Raw genomic sequence first — 23,347 nt, 5'->3', positions numbered from 1 at the left:
ACTGGGTTACCGGGCAGGCCACAAGCACAGGGTATACTGGTTTTCTATTGCTGAGTAATGAATCACCATAAACTTAGCAGCTTGAAATAATACGCAACTGATCAGCTCCCAGTTCTGTAGGTGAGAAGTCTCGGTGGGCTCTACTGGGACCTCTGCTGAGCACCTCACAAGGCCTAAACTAAGGTGGTGATCAGGGTGGGCTCTTATCTGGATGCTCTGGGGAAGAATCTGCTTCCAGGGCCATTCGAGGTGTTGGCAGGCCTCAGTTCCTTGTGGTTGTAGGGCTGAGGGCCTGGTTTCCTTTCTGTCTGTTGCCTGGGAACTACTCTCAGCTTCTAGAGGCTGCTCTCAGGTCCTGGCCTCTGGCCTCTCCACTTAGCAATGGAAACCTTCCTTTTCATCAAATCTCTCTCACCCTTTGAATCTTTCTGGCTTCTTCAGCAAACAGTTGGCTAAAACTCTGCTTGAATGGGTTCATGTGATTAGAATAGGCCAATATGAACATTATTCCTATTGCAAAGGTAACTTTTAATTGCAATTAAGTCACCTTAATTGCATTACAAACTACCCTATTAAAGTGACATAATTGGGGACATGGTATCTCATCATATTCACAGTCGTGGGGAACAGAGAGGAAAATTTTACGGGGGTGGGGAGAGCATTTTAGAATTCAGCTTAGCATGCTAGGGAACCGTTAGGATCAGAGTAACGGCAACAGTGGGGATGCTGAGGTCCATTGAGTTGAGCTCTTTGAATTTCTCCTGCTGTAGGTCAATTAGGTTAGACTTTGGAGATAGGACAGCTGTGGCCAAATTACCAGTCCTGACCCATTCTGAGCCTTTTTCAGCGGTCTCACTGGCAAGGTGGCTCAGGGGAGTGAGAAGAAAGCTGCCCTACCGCGTACACATGTGGAACTCACTTGATTCTGACATCCTATCGGAATGGTACAAGAGGCGTACGATTACATTTTGACATTGAGAATGTTGCTGGTGGAAGGGAGCTATATGGTAATGCTGAGGAAGTCTATGTCATCTAAAACATGTACCTGCTCATGGAAAAAAAATGTATGTTTTGCCCAAAGCTCTGCTCGTCTGTTCCCAGTTGTCATTTTAGTGTTAGGAAACAGGCAGGGACTCTTGCCTGCAGAGTCACTTGGTGACAGCCCTCCCCTAATGAGCGGCTCCACATCTAGACATTCTGACACTGAGGAATGATAATTTATGAGGCCTTTGCTATTTTTATTTCTTTATGTGGCATAAAAGAAAACTCCGGTTTTTCAAGAATAAATTCCCTCCGTTTAGGCAGAGAACTTTTGCCAAAGGCAACGACTAAAAATAAAATCTTCTTTTCATGCCTGAGTTCATAGGCTGCCTCACTTAGTCAGACAATCCTACAGGGACGGTAAAACAGACCACAAGCCTAGAGTGCTGAGAATCGTTCAACTCGCTAGCTAGAACAGAAACTACACTATAACGAGTACCGAGCTCGCCTCTGTGTGATGGATAACTTAAAAAGCAGTTTGGATGAGACAATTTAATGTTCTTGACAGTATTACATGGCAGCAGCAACCGCTGGGCAGAATTCAGATTTCCTTCCTCTCACCTTCAAAACTTGCTTTGTTGTTATCATTCTTAGAGAAGATTTAGGCTCTGCATTTTCACTCATAATCACACGGAGTAGATTTGGCTAGTCAGTTCCTCAGAAGAATTGCTAGACTCTTTAAACAAGCAGCCGTCCCCAATGAACCTACAGGGGATGTCCATCGGAGGCCTGGTTCTCTGGGCAGACGGCAAGCTAATGGGGAGCCTTCTTCACACACTCCATCTGTATACCTGATTGTGAGAACACACATTGTTTTTTTCTTAGCCCTGTTATTTAATTTCCACCTAATGAATTAAGGAGAATAACAAACCTTTCTTCTTTTTATTTGGCACAATTATGTTGGTAAGAAACCAGCAACAATCCTCACATTGGGGGTCATGTTTTTGGCTTACAAAACCACCATTTTACTATTTCATCTTTGCAACAACAGTGCCAGGCAGTATTTTGGGAACAATTTCCTCTGGGAGGCCCTGGTCTTCCCAACCTCATTATACTTTGGAATCCTCTTATAGTCACCAACCTGTCCCATAAAGTGTGTGAAGCTTATAGGCCTTCAGTATAAGGCTGATGACGCTTGGATGGGAATCTGCACTTTGGGTTTTAGGTTACTCATACTATGCCAGAAATGAATGGGTGTTACGGCACTGAACCCTGTGTTTTATATTGCTTTTAAAATATTGAAGGGTTTTCTCTGCCAGCTAGCTCACCTTTGAAATGCCTGGCCCCCCTCCTCTGATGCCACTCCAGGTGTGGGGACCATGCTCAGGGGAGGGTGGGTGGATATTCCTCTGGGCATCAGAAGGATGTGCCCCTGAGCTGTGTCACTGCTCTTGCGCCTAGCGAGACACACAGATGGAAGGCCTCTCTCTCCTCTGATAGGACAAAAGGGACTTGGTTTTGGTGAGGATTTAGAGGACTTCTCTGTGTTCATTTCCTTGCGCTGCCACAAAAAGTGCAACAAACCAGGCGGCTCAAAACAATAGAACTTTGTCTCGTAGGTCGGGATGCTAAAAGTCTGGACTGGAGGTGTCAGCAGGGCCATACTTCCTCTGAGAGTCTGGGTAGAATGTGGTCCTTGCCTCTTCCTAGCTTCTGGGGAGGCCACCAATCCTTGGCGTCCCTAGGTTTGCAGCTGCGGTGCTCCAATCTCTGCCTGTCATCAGATGACATTTTCCTCTGTGCCTGTGTCTTTGCATGATATTCTCTGTGTGTGTCTGTGTCCACATTTCTTCTTATAAGGACACCAGTCATACTGGGTTATGATCTACCTTACTGACCTCATCGTAACTTGAATAAATCAAAGAACTTATTTACAAATAAGGTCACATTCACAGGTATTAGGAGACAGAGGACTTCAGCACATCTTTTTGGGGACACAATTCAACCCATAACATCCATCCTTCCCCCATTTCGGTGTACAATGAATTAAGTCAGAAATAGTGAGAACATGTAACACAGATCTTCTCTTTGAACAGAAATCCTTCACTTTCTTCCCCACAGGATTTCTGGAAGACAGGACAAACTTACTTGTTTTCATTACATTTCTACGAACCAATGTTTCTATGTAAAAGCTAACTCACTAAGAGGAAAAAGAAGTTGCTTTGATTCCACTTTTTGAGTGAGAAAATTAGTTTTTAGGGGATTCGTGCGAGTGCTCCCATATTATAGATGAGAAAACCGAGGCACAGACTGATCACACCTATGTTTCAGGCATGGTGTTTCTGTTTAGTTTATTTAAGGTATTAGCCAGTAGTCATGTGACTGCCCTAGTTCAGGTACCTAAGAATAAAGAAAAGACTTTGGACTTCTCATCTGATGGTTTAAGCCTATGCATTGTTACTTCTGACTGTGTAATAGGAGTATATTTGTGAGGTTATAATCTCTGTTTATACCCATCTCCTTCTCCAACCTGTACTGGAATTCTTTGTCTGAAAAGCTTTACTTTATGGAAAAGAAATACTCTTTATTTGACGTTTGTCATCATTTGTCAATTCACTTTTATTTTCTTGATAGAGCAGATTCCTTGCACCTTCCTATTGGAAAATCCAGTTATGTCGTGTGGGGCCAAAGTTTCCAATGTTTAGAAAGCTTCTCACGTGTTTTTTGAAGGTAACAGAATTTAGGAACCACTGGACCTGTTGTCTGTAACCTATCTTCTACCTCTAAGCATTTATGATGACTTCTCTTTGGATCCTGCCTTTGTTCCTTGGCTAAGGTATAAAGTACTCTAATTTCCACTGACCACTGGGAAATGGGGACTTCTTTCTGGTTCCATAGCCCTGTCAAAATTCTGGTGTAAGCCCATCATAGACACAGCTTAACATAACACCTTAACCCCCTTCTAACTTCTCTTCCAAATTTCACCGTTTTCTCTTTTTCATATGACTTCTTTAGTTTTGAATTTTTCTGGGACTCATCTTGTTCTTCATCCTCTAAAAATCAATCCACACAGGTGCACATGAACATACTTGGGACAGAGATCTTCTATCTTCTTTGAGGCTTTCTGAAGGAGCAGAAGGCTTTTCCTCACAGAGATAGACCATAGCAGCTTTCCCACCAAAACCCAGAATTCAGACACACTACCATCTCTACAGGAGAGTGAGCATTTTATAATGCTTCTTTGAAAGTGTTTAGTCAAGACTGAAATAATTGTTGCAATAATCAAAATGGGTTCCCCCTCCCCATCTTCATATAAGGTCTTTGTTTGAATTTTTTAGGCAAACAAAAAATGTCATTTTAGGGCATATTTATTCCAACTGGATACATTTGGGTGTTTGGAGGTTTCTGTGCATAGGGCCTACCCATTGCCTTGGTTATAATGAGTGTTTAATAAATATTTGTGACTATAACAACCAGTATCTAAACAGTTCATTGATAGAAATCCAACTTGTTTCTCATCAGCTCGATTCCCTGAGAGTCAAACACAGGACTTTGGCTTATTGTCAATCAGCACTTTTTCAAATATTATCTTAGGTCAGAGAGTTTAATGAAGAGATCTTTATAGGCATTAAAATGCCTTCGATTGGCAAGCCTCACAGTGCCTACCTTGCCACACCTTGCCCTGACCTCCACGACACTCTGTCTTAAGGGTGGGGAAAAGCAGGAGGTGATTAATGTTGGTGATACTCAGTCAACATCTTATTAGTAAGTGGTCAATTCATAAGTATTCATTAAATTTCCATTCTGTTCCCAGACCTATCCCAGGCAGTGTGAGAGATAAAGAAGTAAAAGAATTGGACCCTTCCTTGACAGAATTTACAATCTAGCCAGATAGCTTTATAATTAAGGAGTTTGTAAGTTCTATGCTTTTTTTCTTCCTCCCTTCCTGTTTACTCTATCGCTCCCATGTACTTTTCTAACTAGTTTCCCTTCCCTGTAACTCATGATTCATCACTTGCCTAGCAGTAGGAGCAGCTCTCACTGAGCTGCAAGACAGTGTTGGGAAGTAGAGAAAGGTTTGTAGATGAAGAGGATTGGTTTCTAATCCCATTTCTGCCATTTGTTGAATCTGTGATGTTAAGGAAACTCAGTCAAACTCTATGAGCCTCAGTTTCCTTATTCTTAAGGCTGAGATAATAATACCCACCTATTGTTTATTACAAGGATTAGAAATAATCTATACAATGTATATAAAGTGTTATGTGTGTGGTAGGTTTAATGTCAACTAAAGTTACAGGTACTGTGGATGTTAAATGCTAGCTAGAGAACCAACTAGTAGAGAGTGGCTCAAATGCCAGGAAATAACATTTAAAATGTCATTAAGACAATAAAACATTTGTGTTTGGTCATAACCTTTAGGCTGACCCTATCCATACCATTATTTGTATTAACTAATGTTGTTACTTACATGCATTGCTGCCTCTCCTTCCCATTCCTCATACCAAAAGGAGAAGAATTAAGAAATAATAGGAATCCGCTCAGAGAAAATACCTATCAGGTCTCTGTGACTAGCCAAGAAAATAAGTTAGACTTTTCTTTTACATTCAGATAGCAGTTACTGAGTCCAACTCCAAGACCAAGCATGAAAGACAGCAGGGATATGGAGGAACTAGAAGTGGTTGGAATGGCTGAATGGGGGGTAGAAAGTGACGGAAAAAAGGCTGGAGAGTTAGGCAGGGGTCAGATCACCTGGGGAATTCTTGGTATGTTCCAAATTTGGACTTTATGCTAGAAGCAAAATATATCAAAGGGTTTCAGTAGGAGGGAAGATTAGCTTTTTTTTTTTTTTTTGAGGAATGATTATTCTGGCTACAGGTGGAAAATGGATCCAAAGAGGCAAGAGTAAGGACAGGGGGAGCAGTCGGGGAGTTTTTACTAGAATTCAGCAAGAGATAACAGTTGCCTCATCTAAGGGGGATGAAGAGAATTATAAGAGCTTGAGAGCTACATAGGAAGCACAAATTCACAATCCCTAGGATTTACTGAGACCACACTTTTTATGATTTAAGAATTTTTTGGATATTTCTAGAAAGGTAATATGTGTATATAAAATACATCACATAATACTCTCAGGGAGATCTGGGAAGTAATCAAGATATCAATATTTCCATAGTAAAACATACAAATGAGGGGCATTAATAACCTTCAGTCACTTCAGAGCAGATTTTGCTGCCAAGTAAGTTAGGAAAAATCTTTGAGTTTTTAGAATGTTTTCAGAGTGTGGATAAGTATTTGTAATTAATTGTATAAGGTGGATGGAATAAACAACAGGGTGAATTAAGGTTGTTTTTCAGGTTTTTGTTTTGGCGACCAGGTGGGTGGTGATACTATGCAGACAGAGAGAGGACAAAGCAGGAAGTGCATATTTGTAACCATATGGATGAGCTCAGTTTTGGGTACGATTTAGCAGTTTTGTGGGACATTCCGGTGGACATCAATTAGCAGCATTTCAAGAACAAGGAATGGTTATCAGTGTCAAAAGCTGGAGAGAGATCACAAAACATGAGTACTGTGATCTCTTGTATTTAGCAATTGAAGGGCTATTTTTGACCACTGTAAGGACAATATCAGTGGTGTGGCAGAAGAATAACCCCAAATGTAATGCACTGGGTAGTACACGAGGAAGGCAAGAGAGTAGAATAAGCAAATGAGGATACATCTTTAAGTTTACAGCATATTTGTCTTGTTGGTTAAAATGGGATCCATGTTGCATGTCAATGGACATTAGAGTTGATAACTAGTTATAAAAAAGTATAAAAAGATAAATAAGCCATTCTGTGTCTTTACACGGCAGATGACAAACTAAGCAAAAAAAGTACGTCATATGATTAAGACTCTCAAAATAAGTTTTTGTTCCTTTGTTTCTTTTTAAACGAGAAGTACACATTTAAACTCCTGTGGAATTTTAAAAATACACCCAGGCTCTATCCTTGAGCAGTTTGATTAATTTGGTCTCAAGAGGTGCCAGAGATCTGCATATTTAAGAAATTCTAAGGTGATTCTGATAACAGGAGATGGATCAAATCTAGGAATATAAATTTGGGAAGTAACCATAAGAGGTGAAAAGTTAAATCATAAGAGTGAGTGAGATATATCATTGGTGAATATCTTCTCCCATTCAGTAGGTTGTTTTTTCATTTTGTTAGTAGTTTACTTTGCTGTGCAAAACCTTTTTATTTTGACGTAGTCCATTTGTTTTTTGTTTTTTTCTTTTGTTTGCCTTGTCCAAGGAGATACATCAGAAAAAAAATTACTAAGAGCAATGTCAGACAATTTATGGCCAATGTTTTCTTCTAGGTGTTTCATGGCTTTGGGTCTTACATTTAAGTCTTTAATCCATTTTGAGTTTATTCTTGTATATGGTGTATGAAGGTGGGCCAGTTTCAATTTTTTTTGTGTGTGTCTCTGTCCAGTTTTCCCACTGCCATTTATGTGGAGAAGAGACTGAGGAAAGCTGAGAGCAGAACCTATATTTGTCCTCTTTTACTTAAAAGGGCGATATGAAATGAAAACCATATAAGGCTTTGGAACTACTGAGTGCCATGAAAATATGAGATGGCATTTTTGTTAAGACAAGAGAAGGACTTGCAAAAAGATTGAACAACAGGAGGATTATTATTATTTTTTAAAGGTACCCTCTATTGTTTTTGTTTCTGATTACAAAAATGCTACAGAAAAGAGCAACAAAAAACAAAACAAAAATTTCTAGTAGTGAAACTGGAGGCCAAACGAGTCTGGGGCTCATACTGCCTGCACTGCTCAGCCAACAGACCGACACAGGAGTTGGGTCATAGAATAAGCATTTATTATCAGAGCACCGGTGGTCTGAGAAGGCAGCAGGTTAACACCTCCAAAAACTGCCTTAACATTCTTAGTCCAGCTTGGGGTATTTCAAGGAAAATCTGGGCATTCCTCCAGAGGTTATGTGGAGGTTCCAGGGGTCCGCATGGAGACTTCCCTGTGGCCACGTGATTCTATGGTGGAGTCATCAACCCAGGAACAATGATGGGAGCAGCCTGGAAAGAATGCTAGACCATAGAGTTTGTGATCAATAAGTCTAAGGGTATTGATCATAAGTTTCAGGGTAATTTTCTAAAATGGGAAATGGGGTGGGACCGGGGACATTCTGAGCTCAAGCCTCAGGGGGACGATCTATTGTTAATCTATAGGTGGGTCAAGAATAGGTGAGACCAGAAATGTGAAAAGGCCTCTGTTGTGGGGGTGCCAACCAGGCCCTGTTTCAATCCCCCCTGTCTTTTATTAATTTTATTTCTATAACATTAGTGTGGTTGCAAGGGTAGGGGACGATGACCATTCTTGGCTGCTTTCTGCTGAAAGTGGGCATTGTCCCTGCCTATGGGCACTAGAGTTTCTTGCTTCTTCTCCCTAGAGGAGCCCGAGAAAGAGGAGAGCCAAAAGGTGCTCAATGGGCGTCCCAGATGGGATACAAGTAGAGAAGCAATAATGAGCTGCTCCAGCAGTTCTGTCTGAAGAAGACCTCAGGGTGTTCAATTGGCTCACAGGAACAGAAGTGACAGTCCTCCTTCCGGGGGAACCCTGTGGAGACTTAAATGAAATAAGTTTGATTCAAGGGAAGTGGACCCAGCCACTGACTCTCTGAAACCCGAAAACAGTTGGGGTGCTCGGGAAAACCGCAAAGGGTCTCTTGCATTTAGAAGCTAACTGGTCTGTTAAAGACCCCTCCCCCTCTAGGCTTCTTATAGTATTTGGTCCCATGGTTTTCCAGGGCTACAACGTATAGGGGGGTTGGCCTGGGGGAGGTGCCGGTTCCCCATATTTCCTAAGTAACTGCTGAACCTCTCCCCCAAGCTAACAACAAACCACGTTTCCCCGAAAATAAGATCTAGCTGGACCATCAGCTTTAATGCATCTTTTGAAGCAAAACTTAATATAAGACCCGGTATTACATTGTATTATATTATATTACATTATATTATATTATATTATATTATATTATATTATATTATATTATATTATATTATATTATATTATATTATAGCAGGTCTTATATGAGACCCGGTATTACATTTTATTATATTATTATATTATACCAGGTCTTATATTAATATAAGACCGGGTCTTATATTAATTTTTGCTCCAAAAGACGCATTAGAGTTGATGGTCTGGCTAGGTCTTATTTTCAGGGAAACACGGTAGAAAATATTAGAATTGAGGTCAGAATCGAAAGCAATGAGCACTAATTAGAGCCAGGGCTTAGAGGTCCCCTGACAAAACTTTTCCAGATTTAAGTCTGATTTGCTCGTTTTACGTTTCCTCTAAGGTATAGGCCAATGGTAAGTAATAGGCTTGAGTATGAGCCCAAATTTAGGAGCTTTATTTATCCACACAACTGAGCAGGTCTAGAGGAAATAGGTCCAGAGTGAGTGATTAAGACAGAATAAATAGCTCCCATATAAATCAGGAAATTAACAGGCTTACCTGCCACATCAAGGGTCACCCACAGTTTCTCTCCAGTGATGAGAATTGCCTCTTTCCTCTGGGGAGCCGGTCTTTTACCTCTAGAGAGCCACTAGGAACCCCAGACCCACCAGTCAACCACCATCATTTGTGGGGAAGGAGTTGGTTCCTGCTTCCTTCAGAATAGGGGACAAGCCCTCCTCCAAGGGCCCTTTTAGTTTGCATAGGTGGCATGGCTGCTTTGCAGGATTAGCACACTCCTACTCCACTGTCTGGGCTTTCACATCCAAAGCCTCTTCTGGGGTTGTTAGGGTGACCTGAGGTGGCCCTGGCCTTGGCCTGTCTATTAACTGCAGCCAAAAATCTATTAACTGTCTCTGGCCTCATCTCCTGTCTCACTGTTCCTTTCTTTCCTCGTTTTCCCTGTCTCGGTTGTTAAAGACATCTGAGCTTCCTGACACTGGCCTGTATCTGATGCCGAGGAGGGCACATGAACTCTAGCAGTTCTAAAATACAGAAGTTTACTTAACTGTTAGCAAAACTTAGTTCTTAGATTTAATTTTCTTGAGTAACTAGAGGCCAAATTAAGACAATATAAAACATAGAAAATTATTTTGATGACACATATAATCTTTGCTTTTTAAGCAGAAAACTTTTTCATAATATCAGTAGCAGACCAATAGTCTAACAAACTTTGTTTTATTTAGCAGAGGGAGAAAACTAATTTTATGCCAGCTTACTTTTGATATTTAAATTTACTTAATTAATCACATTTAGCTTAACTCTATACAAAATTCTCTCAAGATTTTTCTTCACAAACCTTCTATAACTTTCCCAGCCCCTATTAGTTTGTCTCCTCTCACTCATCCAGAAATAACTCTCCTTAGGACAAACTACTTTCTTTCAGTTCCTTCAAAAATGCATTTCCATATCTTATACCTTCCTTGAAAACATACATTATTTCCTTTCATATTAATTAGAATCCATAACCTTCAGGACCTTAATTTCTACTGAAAACTAAAAGCAAACAATTAACATTTCCATTGGAAAATCCAGGAACATATTTTGCAACCTTCAATAAGGTTATAACCTTTTGTAATAAACTACAAGATACATATATATTTACAGATCTTAATTTGTCTTTTAACGTTCCTATGACAAAAAGTCAGCAATAGATTAACTCAGACCTAGCTAATAATTAATATTTCACTATTTCATTGTTTTGAAATACCTAGAAATTCAATAATTTTTTATCATTTAACACGACTTAGTAAAATTAAAATCTTAAATTACCAACAGATGCTGAGAAACCACATCTAAGCATCTACATCTGAAAAGTTTCACCTAAAACCTTATTTCAGTTAACATTTTATTAGTTCTTAACTCTGAGATTTCAAAGTTAATTATTACTCAAGCTATTTTCTTGACAAATTTTGTAACAGAGATAACATATTTTTTGTAAACCCAGGTAAAATAAAAGATAACATATTTAATGTTAATAACCATAAAAGACATATTTATTCATCCAAAAGTTAAACTAGCCTTAGTATCAAACATTTTCTTAGATCATGTGATCCTGAAAAGTACTTGGGTTAGTTTTTTATTATTCAAATTTTATATAAGCACTTAATCCTGTTTTCTTTAAGCCAATCAAATATTATAAACTGGTAATACCACCCAGGGACAAAAACACTATATTATATATGAAATACAGACAATCAGAGGCATCAGAGATCATATATATATATATATATATATATAAACAGAATTATTAAAATTGCAGAGAGGACCTAAGATCTTACAATTGCCCCTACAATTTCAAAGAGGCTAGAACAAGGGGTGGGAGGTATGGCTTGGTTTAGAGAATTAGCCGCTTGGTTTTAAAGGTGTCTCTTTTTTTTCTTCTGTTACTTCAGCGTCAGGCATTCCTGGTTATAAGTGGATTAAAGGATGGCGGAGTCCCCTTTTCTCTGAACTATCAGTTTACTGTAGTTCCCTTCTTTTCAGAGTCTATGATAGAGGCTTATACAAAAGGAATTTCATTCTATTTCCCAGACCTCTAACAGAACAATTCCAATTGCAGAATAGTATAATAATTCAATAAATTATTGACTGACCATTGTCCTCCAGAATCTAATATATACATTGGCCAAGCAATACTGTAATAGAACGTGAATTTCTTTTTGGTTAACGGCTCATAGCCATAGTTTTGCCAATGGCCTAATATTTTGCCCAACAGGTTCCTGGCTGGAATTGAAACCTTAGATCCCACTACTGAGCTGGAACAAATGTGGCCACATTTAACACAGATTTAAACAGACAGATCCAAGTATTCCCTGGATCAGACAGACAAACAGAAAAACCAGATTTGGATCTGAACACCAGATAAACCAGACCTAGCTAGGTGCTAGATTCGGATGCGATGTCATCTTACTCCATATACATGGTCCACTGACCATCATACAATCAGCCAGTGGGCTAAAACCAGAAACCAGATGTGTCCTTAAGACCACCAGATGCCCAAAGGCCAAAACCAGACGTGGTGGCTTTTGCAGTGTGGTAGATGGGCCCTGCTTCCCAGGGAACAGAGTTGCCAACCATAAGTGCACTTCCAGAACCAGAGCAAGCTTGCAACCACAGCCCCTTACTGGTGGGGGTATTATGCCTTGCTGGATATTGCAGCCTCATCTATTGGCGCCAATGGGTCAGTATGACTCCCAGGTGGCCTTCAAAGAGGAGCCCTAGATGGTGAGTGCAAAATCCTCCAGCTGCGCACACCGGGGCCACCCTGCTTTCCAAACCAGTAAATAGAGGCTGGAAACAGAGCAAATGCTTATTCTATACCAACTGAGCAGAAAAGGTGTCTGTGATGGGTAGGCCCTGGCACAAACACCACCTTGGTGAGCAAAATTGCTCAGCAACTGCTTCCAAAGGTTGGTCTTGTGCGAAGGAATCTTCCCAGTCCCAGGCAGCCCCCAAGACCTTCCACAAGCGGAAAGACTTATTGTAGGAGCCATGAGGCTACCCCTTCATGGTTGCCAGAAACTGAAACCGGAAGCCAAACGAGTCTGGGGCTCATGCTGCCTGCACTGCTCAGCTAATAGACACAGGAGTTGGGTCATAGAATAAGCGTTTATTATCAGAGCACCGGTGGTCTGAGAAGGCAGCAGGTTAACACCTCCAAAAACTGCTGTTACATTCTCAGTCAGTCTTGGGGTATTTAAGGCAAAATCTGGGCTCCCTCCAGAGGCTACCTGATGGTTTCAGGGGTCTGCATGGAGCCTTCCCTGTGGCCATGTGATTCCATGGTGGAGTCATCAACCCAGGAACAATGATGGGAGTAGCCTGGGAAGAATGCTAGACTATAGAGAGTGTGGTCAATAAGGGTATTAATCATAAGTTTCAGGGTAATTTTCTAAAACAGGGAACTGGGTAGGACAGGCGACATTCTGAACTCAAGTCGTAGGGGGATGATCTATTATTAAGCTATATGTAGGTCAAGAAAAGGTGAGGCCAGGGACGTGGGGGTGCCAACTGGGCCCTGTTTCAGTAGTACAGCATCCAGTGATAACCACACGGTTTATTTTTTAGTGAGCAGCCTTCCTGTCTTTCTTTTTTTTCAAATTAAAGTTTATTGGGGTGACAATTGTTAGTAAAGTTACATAGGTTTCAGGTGTACAATTCTGTAATACATCATCTATATATCACATTGTGTGTTCACCACCCAGGGTCAGTTCTCCTTCCATCACCATATATTTGGGAGGGGGGTGGTAGATGAGGGAAAAAGGGATCAAATATAAGGCCTTCTTGTCTTTCAGCAAACACTTTTAAGAACTCGATGGAAAGTGTAGCGATTTATTTAGATTGATAATCAGTTTCAGGACAAAAAGATTTTTTAAAAATAAAAGTTTGGGATGCATTGATTGTTTTCAAATGTTATATGTGGTGAAATGATTTTGGAACCTTTCAGGGTGGAGCTATAGCTCTTCTGAAAAGCTTTAGTGGAAACCATAGACTATAGATTGGCAAACTAGGGCCCTTAGGCCAAATCCAACCCAACTGCTTATTTTGTAAGTAGAGTTGTATTGGAATACATTGCTTATGTAGTGCCGATGGCTGCTTTTCAGCTACAACTGCTGAGTTGAGTATATGTGACAAGACCATCTGGCTCATGAAGCCTAAAATATTTATAATATGGCCCTTTACATAAAAGGTTTGCCAATGCCTGGTATAGACCAGTATTTCTCAAATTATGTTCCAAGGCACATTAATGTCCCATGAAATATTAGTAAACATTCTTGAAAATGGGCTCTGCATTCAAATAAGTTTAGAAAATGCTGATAACAGGAGAGGGATCAAATCTAGAAATATAAATTTAGGAAATAACTATAAAGAGGTGAAAAATTAAATCATAAGAGTGAATGGGATGTATCATTGGCAGGTATCTTCTCCCATTCAGTATGCTGTCTTTTTGTTTTATTGATGGCTTCCTTGTCTGTGCAAAAACTTTTTAGTTTGATATAGACCATTTGTTTATTTTTTCTTTTGTTTTCCTTGCCCAGGAAACTACATCAGAAAAAAAAAATATTACTAAGAGCAATGTTTACAAAGTTAACCAGGTTTCTTTACACTGGTAGGATATCTGATAACTATTAATATGCTCATTGGTAATCAACAAGAACAGGGTATATTATATACAGCATTCACCAAAATTTTGATCAACAGAACTTTTTTCCCCCTTCCCCCTGAGAATATCTATTAACATCATAGTTTGGAAAATCTTAAATTTGTCTTCTGGGGAGGCTTTGCCAAAGTCATAAAATGACATAAATTTGAGGCCATGGTGTTTTAATTCTAATTTGTCTGTATAGAAAAACTTCTGGTGTCAGAAGTCAGGAAACCACCCTCTACTGGTCAATCACAGGAGCTATCTTTGGGGTTGGACCTCTGTCAAGGAAATTTTAGCCTGAAGCAAAATTCCCAAGAGTGCTATATAGAAAAAGAGACAAAAGGTGGATAGATACGGTCTCTGAGGTGGTAACTGGGGCAAACAAAGCCTTCAGCTTTCTTTGTTTGGGGTAGCATTTCCAGAGCCATAGTATGACTTTCATGGGTGCCTGCATGCCGGCACTTTTGCCTTCGTGGGACTCTTCCTACGCGAGCGCGCGCACACACACGCACGCACGCACACATACACACACAAACACAGTAGTAAAAATCATAGTTTATGACTGTGTTGGTGTAAAAACAAATATATGTAATCCAGGCTGGATGATTCATTTTTTCTTTTTTCTCATTTGAAAAGATACTGAAATTAAAACATTTCATAGCCCTTAAAAATACTGTGGCCCTAGACACTGCCTGCTGTGCCTACCGGGTAAGGCAGCCCTGAGAACTGCCAAAGTATAACAGCTTTCCTGCCAGGCTTCCTGAGTGCAGGACCAGCCTTACGTACTTTGGACTTTCCTCCTTAGCCACTTGAATCAACTTTATTATTGGTTCAATAATATGTGTTGAATAAATGAATGAATGGGGATCAATTTTAGGGTTGTCAAATACCTTGTTAGAGGATAAAAGGAATAGCTTCACTAAGACCTTTAGATTTCCTCCAAACACCTAACCAAATTGACACAAAGTATTAAAACAGACCTAAGTATTGGGGTGGCCAGTGGGCTCAGTGGTTAGAGCCCAGTGCTCTAGGTCACCGGTTTGATTCCCACATGGGCCAGTGAGCTGCGCCCTCCACAACTAGAGTGAAAACAACGACTTGGAGCTGATGGGTCCTGGAAAAACACTGTTCCCCAATATTCTCCAATAAAAAAATTAAAAAAACAAAACAAAACAAAACCATACCTAAGTATCACCATGAGATAGAAAGAACCCCTTTAAGTTAGGTCTCTTGTAACTAAATAGTAGTGTAGGTATTCATTTCATAACTTTTGGCCTCAATTTCCTAATTAGCAAGAAAAAATATTAACTTAAATGAAGAGGTTCTACACATAGTTATAATCAGAAGGCAGAGCAGATAGCTGCTAAAATTTTCATAATAGTTGGGTTATGAAATACCTAACAGGCTTTAAAAACAGACTCAGTGGTAAGCTCCCCAGTGCATTTAAAAATTAAACTCTCTAAAAAATGTTAATCACGGAGGATTCAGTTACAGACTAAATAATATGCTTTCAAAAGACAGTGGATGGGCCCTTTCTAAAAGCAAAACAAATCAGAAAGTTCTTAAAATTCAATAAAAATCTTAATAAGCCACCTAACTCAATTTTTCCCCAACATTGGCCTCTCCTTAGAGAATATTATTACCTGTTTTTTGTCACATCCTACTTGAAAATAGTAATACCCTAACCACAGTGTTTTGCTTTTTTCAGGGATTTTTGTCTAATCTAAGGTACAATTAGTTAGAAAAAAGGTGGTGCAGTTAATACTCGTATATCACACAGCAGCACCCACACAAGACTGTATGAGTAGAAAGATTTAAAAAACAACTTACCAAAGGAATATGCAGACTGCTGTTTGCTATTAAATCAGAGATGAGAGGTACTATTTTACCTGGCACTTGTTACCAACTGAAAAACAAAAAAACAAACATCCCTATGAAGAAGGGAAGTTGAGCCAGTCACCCTCTAAATTACAGAAATTTCTTAGCAGTGCCTGGAAGTCCTCTTAGGAGAGGAACCTGGGAGGCGTGGCTTCCACAGTGGCCCTGTGCATCTCCCAGGGGGCACAGGGCCATAAATGACCTTCCCACTCTGCATCAGGAGTGCAGTGTGGGGAACCACTAGCCCCAAGACGATGGCCAGCTGCTCTGGGCCAACCCCTGCTCACACAAACTTAGGGTTCCCTGATGCCAGAGTGCAGGGGCTGGGGGTAAGGGGGTCTGCTAACTGAGCATGTATGCGCATGTCATGCTGATTTGGCATCCGAGCTCCCTGGGATCAGTCCCTGTGCTTTGTAGGAATAAACCACGCCACAGGGGAGGATTTCTGGGGGACATCCCAGGCTGCGATGGTCCATCCTGTTCCAGAACAGAGTTGCTAAGTCCCTTGAAGACAAATCTCGCGTGATCTCAAATGCCCTTCGGGCCTGACTGGGGCTACATGGAATGGGAGACACCTGGGAATCATGTTTGCCAGACAGGTCCCAAGTCCCACGTCAGCAGGACCATACTGGGTATGACTGATGCTGAAAGAAAATAAAAAGAAAAACAAAGAAGAAATTTATATCACTCTCTTCTGTGGACTAATGCATAACTCAGGAGAAGTCCAGGCAGTACACTTCTGAAACATAATACAGATATATATACTATGACTTTCACCTCAAGAGTAGGAAGAAGAAATTTGTTTCGTTTCTATCACAAATCGCCTTTCTTTGAAGAGTACTCTTCTTATAAGAAGAGAACTGCTGTGTGGGCTGGCAAAGTCCTTTCCTGGTACCACTGTCATCCCCTCTGCTATTTTCCTCCATCGTGGATAAAGGCAGAAGGCAGATTTATCAGTTGGAATTGAATATGGCGGTGGAGGGCATTTGACCCTCTATTCCCCCAAATGTCATTTCATAGAGGGATCCTCTCTGGTATAGAGATCATACATTTTAGATATTCTAGGAAAGTATGGATTTTACCTATTCCATTCCACTGTCAGGCCTGTGTCCTGGTTTCTGGTTAGGCAAAGAAGGTCCATTTACTTTGGAAAGTCTCTAAGCACCTGGGGCATCTTTGGGCCATGGAAGATTTGGGGAGAGTGCAACATTTACCAGAGGTCTAGGAGATTTTAAGAGGTCCAAGAAATTGCTCATACATATGATTCTAAACTTGAGATTCTTGAACAGGTTTACTATTTCAATTGTCAATGGACTTTATTGACATAGTTCATTGTATGAAGGCTTATGGCAATTTTGTTTCGAAACGCTCAGGGAGAGCCTTAGTGAAATGCATTCTCGATGTCCAAAACAATGCCGAATGAGAGCTGCTGTCCTAAATGTGTCCTTGACCCTGTAATCAAGATTAGTTGGGATTTTTTTTTCCCTCTTGAGGCAACAGTTTGTATTTTGTCATGGAAAAAATGAGAACAATTAGAATGTTTTCTAGATTAGATAGCAAGTGTCCGATACGGAAGATCTGGTGGACTGATTATTTTTCCAATACCAATCACAGGACATAGTTTCCAGTTTACAATCCCTGCCTGCCCAGGTGCCAGGTTGCTTTCCTTGAAAACGCTCATCCTTGGAAGCATTTCAGTACAACCATGGCATATGAGCAAAGCTCCATTTCAAAGGTCAGTCTATAATGAGACAGGAAGAACCGACTTCTAGGAAGTTATAAGTCCTCTGAAGACCATGTTGAAATGGTTCTCAGATTGATATTCTGAAGGGAAACTTGCATTTACTTGATTTCTTCTCCCGAATTTGGTTTTCCAAGAGGTTAAGGGCTGGCCTCAAATCAGAACGCAGACTGAATTAGCTTTGGAGGCTCCAAAATACATTTTGGGCTTACAGGATGTAGCTAGCCTGTGGGGTAACTGGAGGAGGGGTCACAGATTGTGCCTTCAGTGTGGCCCAGTTCTGATGATCTGGTGTATTTTTCAGAACAATGTTGAATACGGGGCTAATCATGAAGCTTTTAATTCATTGGCCAGAGAGGCATGAAACATTTAAACAACCAATGAAAATGTTTAAGCTATGAAAAAGAAATGATAGGCTATAAAATAAGATAAAGAAACCTCAAAATGAAACAATTTTAAGAAGATGATAAAAATCCTTTTGCAGTTTAAAGGAAAATGTATTTAAGATGAGGTGTGGATGTGTATTAATTTGTTTGATATGATGTGAGATTGGATGTCCAGAGGGTCTGAGGCCTGTTGAAGCTCTTTGAAGGGTCCCATGTCCGAGCATATCAAGGGCAAGCAATAGATGTCTGTTGCGTTTAAATAAACACTTTTTTTTTCTGGTTAGAAGTTTATTTTTTTGTGGTTTTGCTTCCTAGCAAGGGATACTAGTAATATGGGATCTGTTATGAAACTTCAATTTCATGTGACAGTGACTTAACAATGTCTTGAAATTCCCACCATTGTTAGGCTGGGTGTGATGATTCCAGCCTCTTTTATTAAGAGGATTGGCCTGTGTGACTTCAGAGAGGAATTTTGGCAAGATGAAAAGTGCTGATTCTAATCCTGGTAGCAATCGCTGGTCTCTCAACAACTCTTTGTGTGGGTTCTTCCCTTCCACCTTTTAAAACTTACAATTAAGCCTGGGTAAGGAGACTTTTTATTGAAATTTACTTGAGGGAACCATAATTTAAATGTACGTTGGGAAACAACAGAGACAGAAACTAGGAGTTTTGCCAGGCACCTGGAAACAGCTCTATATTATCATAGAATCTTCAAGTTGCAAGGGACTTTAGGAAACTTTCCTCTCAGCCCCACACTCTGCTGATGAAGAAAGGGAGGCTCAGATGCTAAGTGACTTACTCAAGGTTTCAGAGGTGATTTGTAGAGAGAAGGGATGAGCAAGCAGGCTCCTGACCTTTTCCCTTCCTCTGTGCTGACTGAGGGTGGAAGGGAAAATAAGTCCCCTTTGGAGTAGAACCGCTTTCTACTACGATTAGAGGAGAATGAATCATTGGGATTTTTTTCTTCTTTTTGTTTTTCTCCTTCTTCTATGCAAGGTACAGGGAAACAACCGAATTCGGGGGCTGGCCGTTTCTCTCCTGGCTGTTTACCAAGTGTGTTACAGGCATGGAGACTTCAGGTTCTGCCTGTCTAGTAATTGTGCTCGATCTTCCGATCTCCCCAGCCACACTCTGCTGGAATGTGCGCCTTGTGGGTTGTGAGGTCTCCATTTAGCAGTGTGGGTGGAATCCTACTGTATATAGAGAAGAGCTGGTAGAGATGCGTCTTTTGCCAGGGGAATCTCCAAGGTGAACAGGCTCTAGTCATCTATACTCATGCTAATAGGCATAGTGATAGCTGATGCTAAAATGCCATTCTAGAAATGAAAAGCATTTTATGGCATGAAATATTATTGATGAATGGATGGATAAAACATGGATAAAGAAAAGGTGGTAGATATAATGGAATTTAATATATATATAATGGAATTATATATGTTTAGATATATAATGCATATATATTTATATAGTGGAATACTATTAAGCCTTAAAAAAGAGGAAATCCTGCAATTTGCAACAACATGGATAGATCTACAGGGCATTATGCTAAGTGAAATAAGCCAGACAAAGTATGACAAATGTTTAATGGTCCTACCTATGTGTGGTATACGTTAAAAAAAAAAAAAGGCCAAACTCATAGTAACAGAAAACAAAACAGTGGTTAGCACGGGCTGGGTTAGAACGGGAGAGCCCCCAAAAAAAAAAAAAAAAAAATATATAGAATGGTGGTGGCAGGAGGCTGGAGAAGGGTAGTCATGGGGAATTATTGCTTAGGGCACTGAGTTTCAGTTTTGTTAAGATGAAATGAGTTCTGGAGATAGATGGTGGAGATGGTTGCACAACAGTATGAATATATGTAATACCACTGAATTGTACACTTAAAATGATTAACACAGTAAATTTTATGTTATGTATTTGAACACAGTAAAAAAGAAATATTGTCATATGCACTTTTCCTCTATTTAACTTTATTTCAACTTTCCAAGAGCAAAACCCAAGAGTGTGTGAGCCCTTAAAACGGTTCTCTTGAGGATTAAATTGTTAGTGACGAAGAAAACTTTAATTTTAGGAAGCTCAGTGAAGGATTTTAATCTGTGGCTTTCAGCTCACCTGTCTTGAGGCCATCTCATCGTGTGGGAAGTTTGTAATCTAGTGCTCATCAGCTGTTTTGTTCCAGTGGTTCTGCACTTTTCCCATTATGTGTTAAATTGATTTGGACACCACCCTTCTGCCTTTTCCTAAAGCACGCCTTTAGATTTCAGTGATGGAAAGACCAGAAATTCTCTACAGGGACCTTTTCTTGCTTTTAAACCCCACCTGCTATTTAGGCGAGGAAAATATAACTCAAAGAGGGAGATGCTACTCGGGCGAACAGTCTGCTTTTCAGAGATGTTATTTCCAAGATATTGACAGAATACCTTCAAATTCCGGAGCAAAGATTGGGGAGATGGATTTCATAAGAGGCAGAGTGTTTTCTTCAAAAAGCTCTGCAACAGATTCAAATTATCTTTTACAGACTGGAAGATAACAGTTTAACCAAGATAAAAAACTATAAATGGTCATTTATCTACAATGGCTATTACTTTTGCACCAGGACATGATTTTCCACTGAGCCCAAACCTGTTCCAGAGAACGTTCTGATTTGTTTCCACTGAATGAAAGCACAGGGCTGTTTTTGCCAATGTAACACTGCTTCCTTTTCAACAAACAACAGAGCATAAACCCGGTTTTTGTACTCTTGTCTCTATGTAACTTTGTTTTCATTGTCATCTTTTCAAAAGTCACACTTTTTCTACACTTTTGCTAGGAACTATTCAATTTTAATTTATTTCATACTCAACTGAAATAATAAATTACTTCCCCCCCTCCCCCGTTCTTAAGGGTCTTTGGGTCCTTGTCAAAACACTTACTGTCTTTCTCTGTGACCTTAACTTCAATTTCCTGATTCAAAATATGGGAATAACAATCATATTACTTTAAAGGATTATTGGGAGTTTAAAATGAAATAATATGAGCTTGACGAAGTATATGTTAGTTTCCCACCTCTACAAATGAGTGAAACAATTTGCTCAGTTGAAGTTCATGTTGGCTTAACTTTAGCCCTTGATTGTGCATTTATGAATATCTTTTTAAAAAAATTTCTATAGATTCATCTTGAAAGTCTTACAGATACAGATATTCATTATCTTTCTCCCCATTTATGCCCACTATTGAGCAGTTCTTGTTTTTCATCCTGTTCTGTATGTCATTGACAATTATCATCATCAAACACACTGTTAAAATTCCTTTTCACTACCATGGAATGGGATCTAAGCTAAAAATTCCATGAAATTCATTTATGAAGCAATAAAAGAAAGTTAGTCATCAAATAAAATAAAGTGGTAAAATCAAGACTGACTTATTTAAACTGTTTATAGCCATGCAAATACAGATAAAACTGATTTGATAGAATACCTATATTGAAACAATAAAACCTTTACGCTGCTATTTCCACCACAGATTAGACCCCACCTAGAGTAATTTGAAATACAGTGAATCAAATTTACCTGTTGACTCATAATCCGGGCAAGAGACTTTCAGTCTTTCCTGTAGTGTGCTGATTTCCTTAGAACAGTTAACTACCCTTCCCAACAAGCAGGCTCCTATGGCAACCAGTCAACTAAATGGACCCCGTTGCCAGGAAAGGAACAGGAAACAAAACCAAAACACAACAGGGGCTTCCCCAGTGATTGAATTGAGAGGTGTCAGGGGAAACAAAAATACAATTATGAAACAGCTCAGTGTAATGTTTTAATATTGATAGTGACAGTGATAGTAGCAAAAATTATATATCTTAATATACGGTAAAAGCTGGATCCTTTTTTCCCCCTTTAGTGCTTTATTTTGGATTATGTAAGCACAGGTTCCTAAGACATTGTTCAATAACTAGTGTCTATTAAGAGCCAACTATTTGCCAGGAATTCGAATATTTCTTTTTTTAAATCCTTAAAGCCACCTGCAAGGTAAAGATCATTATGCTGGCTTTACAGAGTCCTCCAAACTTAGTTTACTTATCAGCTTCCTTTGATGACTTTCTTTCTATTTAGGTCCCTCAACCGTATGGTCCAATAAAATCCCCTTTCTAGCTCTGAAGACATTTGTAATCATGCAATTAATGATCATAACACTTAAAGTTTAAAGTTCATATGCCCTGCTGGCTGGTAGAGTGTGCAGAGACCAGGCCTTGCCTACTGCCTTACCCCTGGCCTGGCACAGTAGCTGGCACAGTGAATGCTCAGAGGTCACCTGTGGAATGACTGACAGGAGACCATGGCTCAGGGAAGGGTCTCAGTTGTACACAATGACTGAAATGACAGCCAGGGCCTTTCCACTAGATGCTATGCCTGGGGTGTTCTTTTTCCCCTAAGAACTCAGAGTACATAGATGTTCTCTGCTATTGGGTATTCATCCCACTTCAGTGACCTCCAAGGGAGGAGGAATATCATCTTTCCCTCATTTTAAGATGCAAACAAAACTCAGTATTTGCCTCAAGTCACACATGTTCTGTAATAATAAACAGGTTGATGATAGTAATACCCACAGAGTAATGACTTACGAAAATGTCAGGGCTGGACTCCTAACTTCTAGTTGCATATTCTTTAGATAAAGTTTCCTCCCAATTTTTCTCATCATATTAGGCTGATTAAAAAAAAATAAAAAAGTTTTTCCAGTCAACTTCTATCATAATTGTTTGTATACTTGTTAATTTTTTTTTTTTGGTTGTCGTTGTTTTTGTTTTTTGTTTTTTGTTTTTCCTGACAGCAAGCATTTTGAGGGTAGCAACTTTATTGTCTTTTCTCTATATTCCCAGCTTAGATCCTGGCACTAACATAGTAGCAACTCAATAAATACTTGTTTAATATGTGAATTATGCTGCCAACATCCTCATGGCTGTGTGTGCTACTTAGTCCCCTTCCTCTTTTACCTGTATCTGTCAGAATAGTTCAAGTTATGCTGTGGTAACAAACCCAAAACTTCAGATCATTTCTCATTCACAATGTCAGGGAGAGCTTTGCTAATCACTGTCACATAAGGACTAAGACTGAAGGAGACTCCACCATCTCCTGTCACTACCATTTAATCTCTAAGCTTCAGGTTATTTCCACATCAGCAGATGAGGTAGAGTTGGTGAGTCAAATACAAGCCATAAAAAAG

The 23,347-nt window shown here is 39.8% G+C and overlaps 1 long non-coding RNA gene across 3 annotated transcripts in view; it reads right to left on the bottom strand.

Moving 5' to 3' along the window:
- Positions 1-21,782, bottom strand: part of LOC109452865 (uncharacterized) — an 89,376-nt gene extending 67,594 nt beyond the window's left edge. The window contains exons 1-5 of one of the 3 annotated variants that reach the window (XR_012493892.1): positions 21,700-21,782; positions 20,572-20,640; positions 15,980-16,055; positions 9,502-9,592; positions 8,554-8,607 (exon numbers count right to left, since the gene is read on the bottom strand). This is a non-coding gene — a long non-coding RNA (uncharacterized LOC109452865). Of the gene's footprint in view, positions 1-8,553; positions 8,608-9,501; positions 9,593-15,979; positions 16,056-20,571; positions 20,641-21,699 lie in introns of those variants that run through there. The other 2 variants (XR_002138198.2, XR_012493893.1) reach the window with 2 other exon arrangements.
- Positions 21,783-23,347: the final 1,565 nt, after the last annotated feature.

The sequence above is a fragment of the Rhinolophus sinicus genome, linkage group LG02 (assembly GCF_036562045.2).
Source record: "Rhinolophus sinicus isolate RSC01 linkage group LG02, ASM3656204v1, whole genome shotgun sequence".
NCBI lineage: Eukaryota > Metazoa > Chordata > Mammalia > Chiroptera > Rhinolophidae > Rhinolophus > Rhinolophus sinicus.
This window is presented reverse-complemented; position numbering and strand designations above follow the sequence as displayed.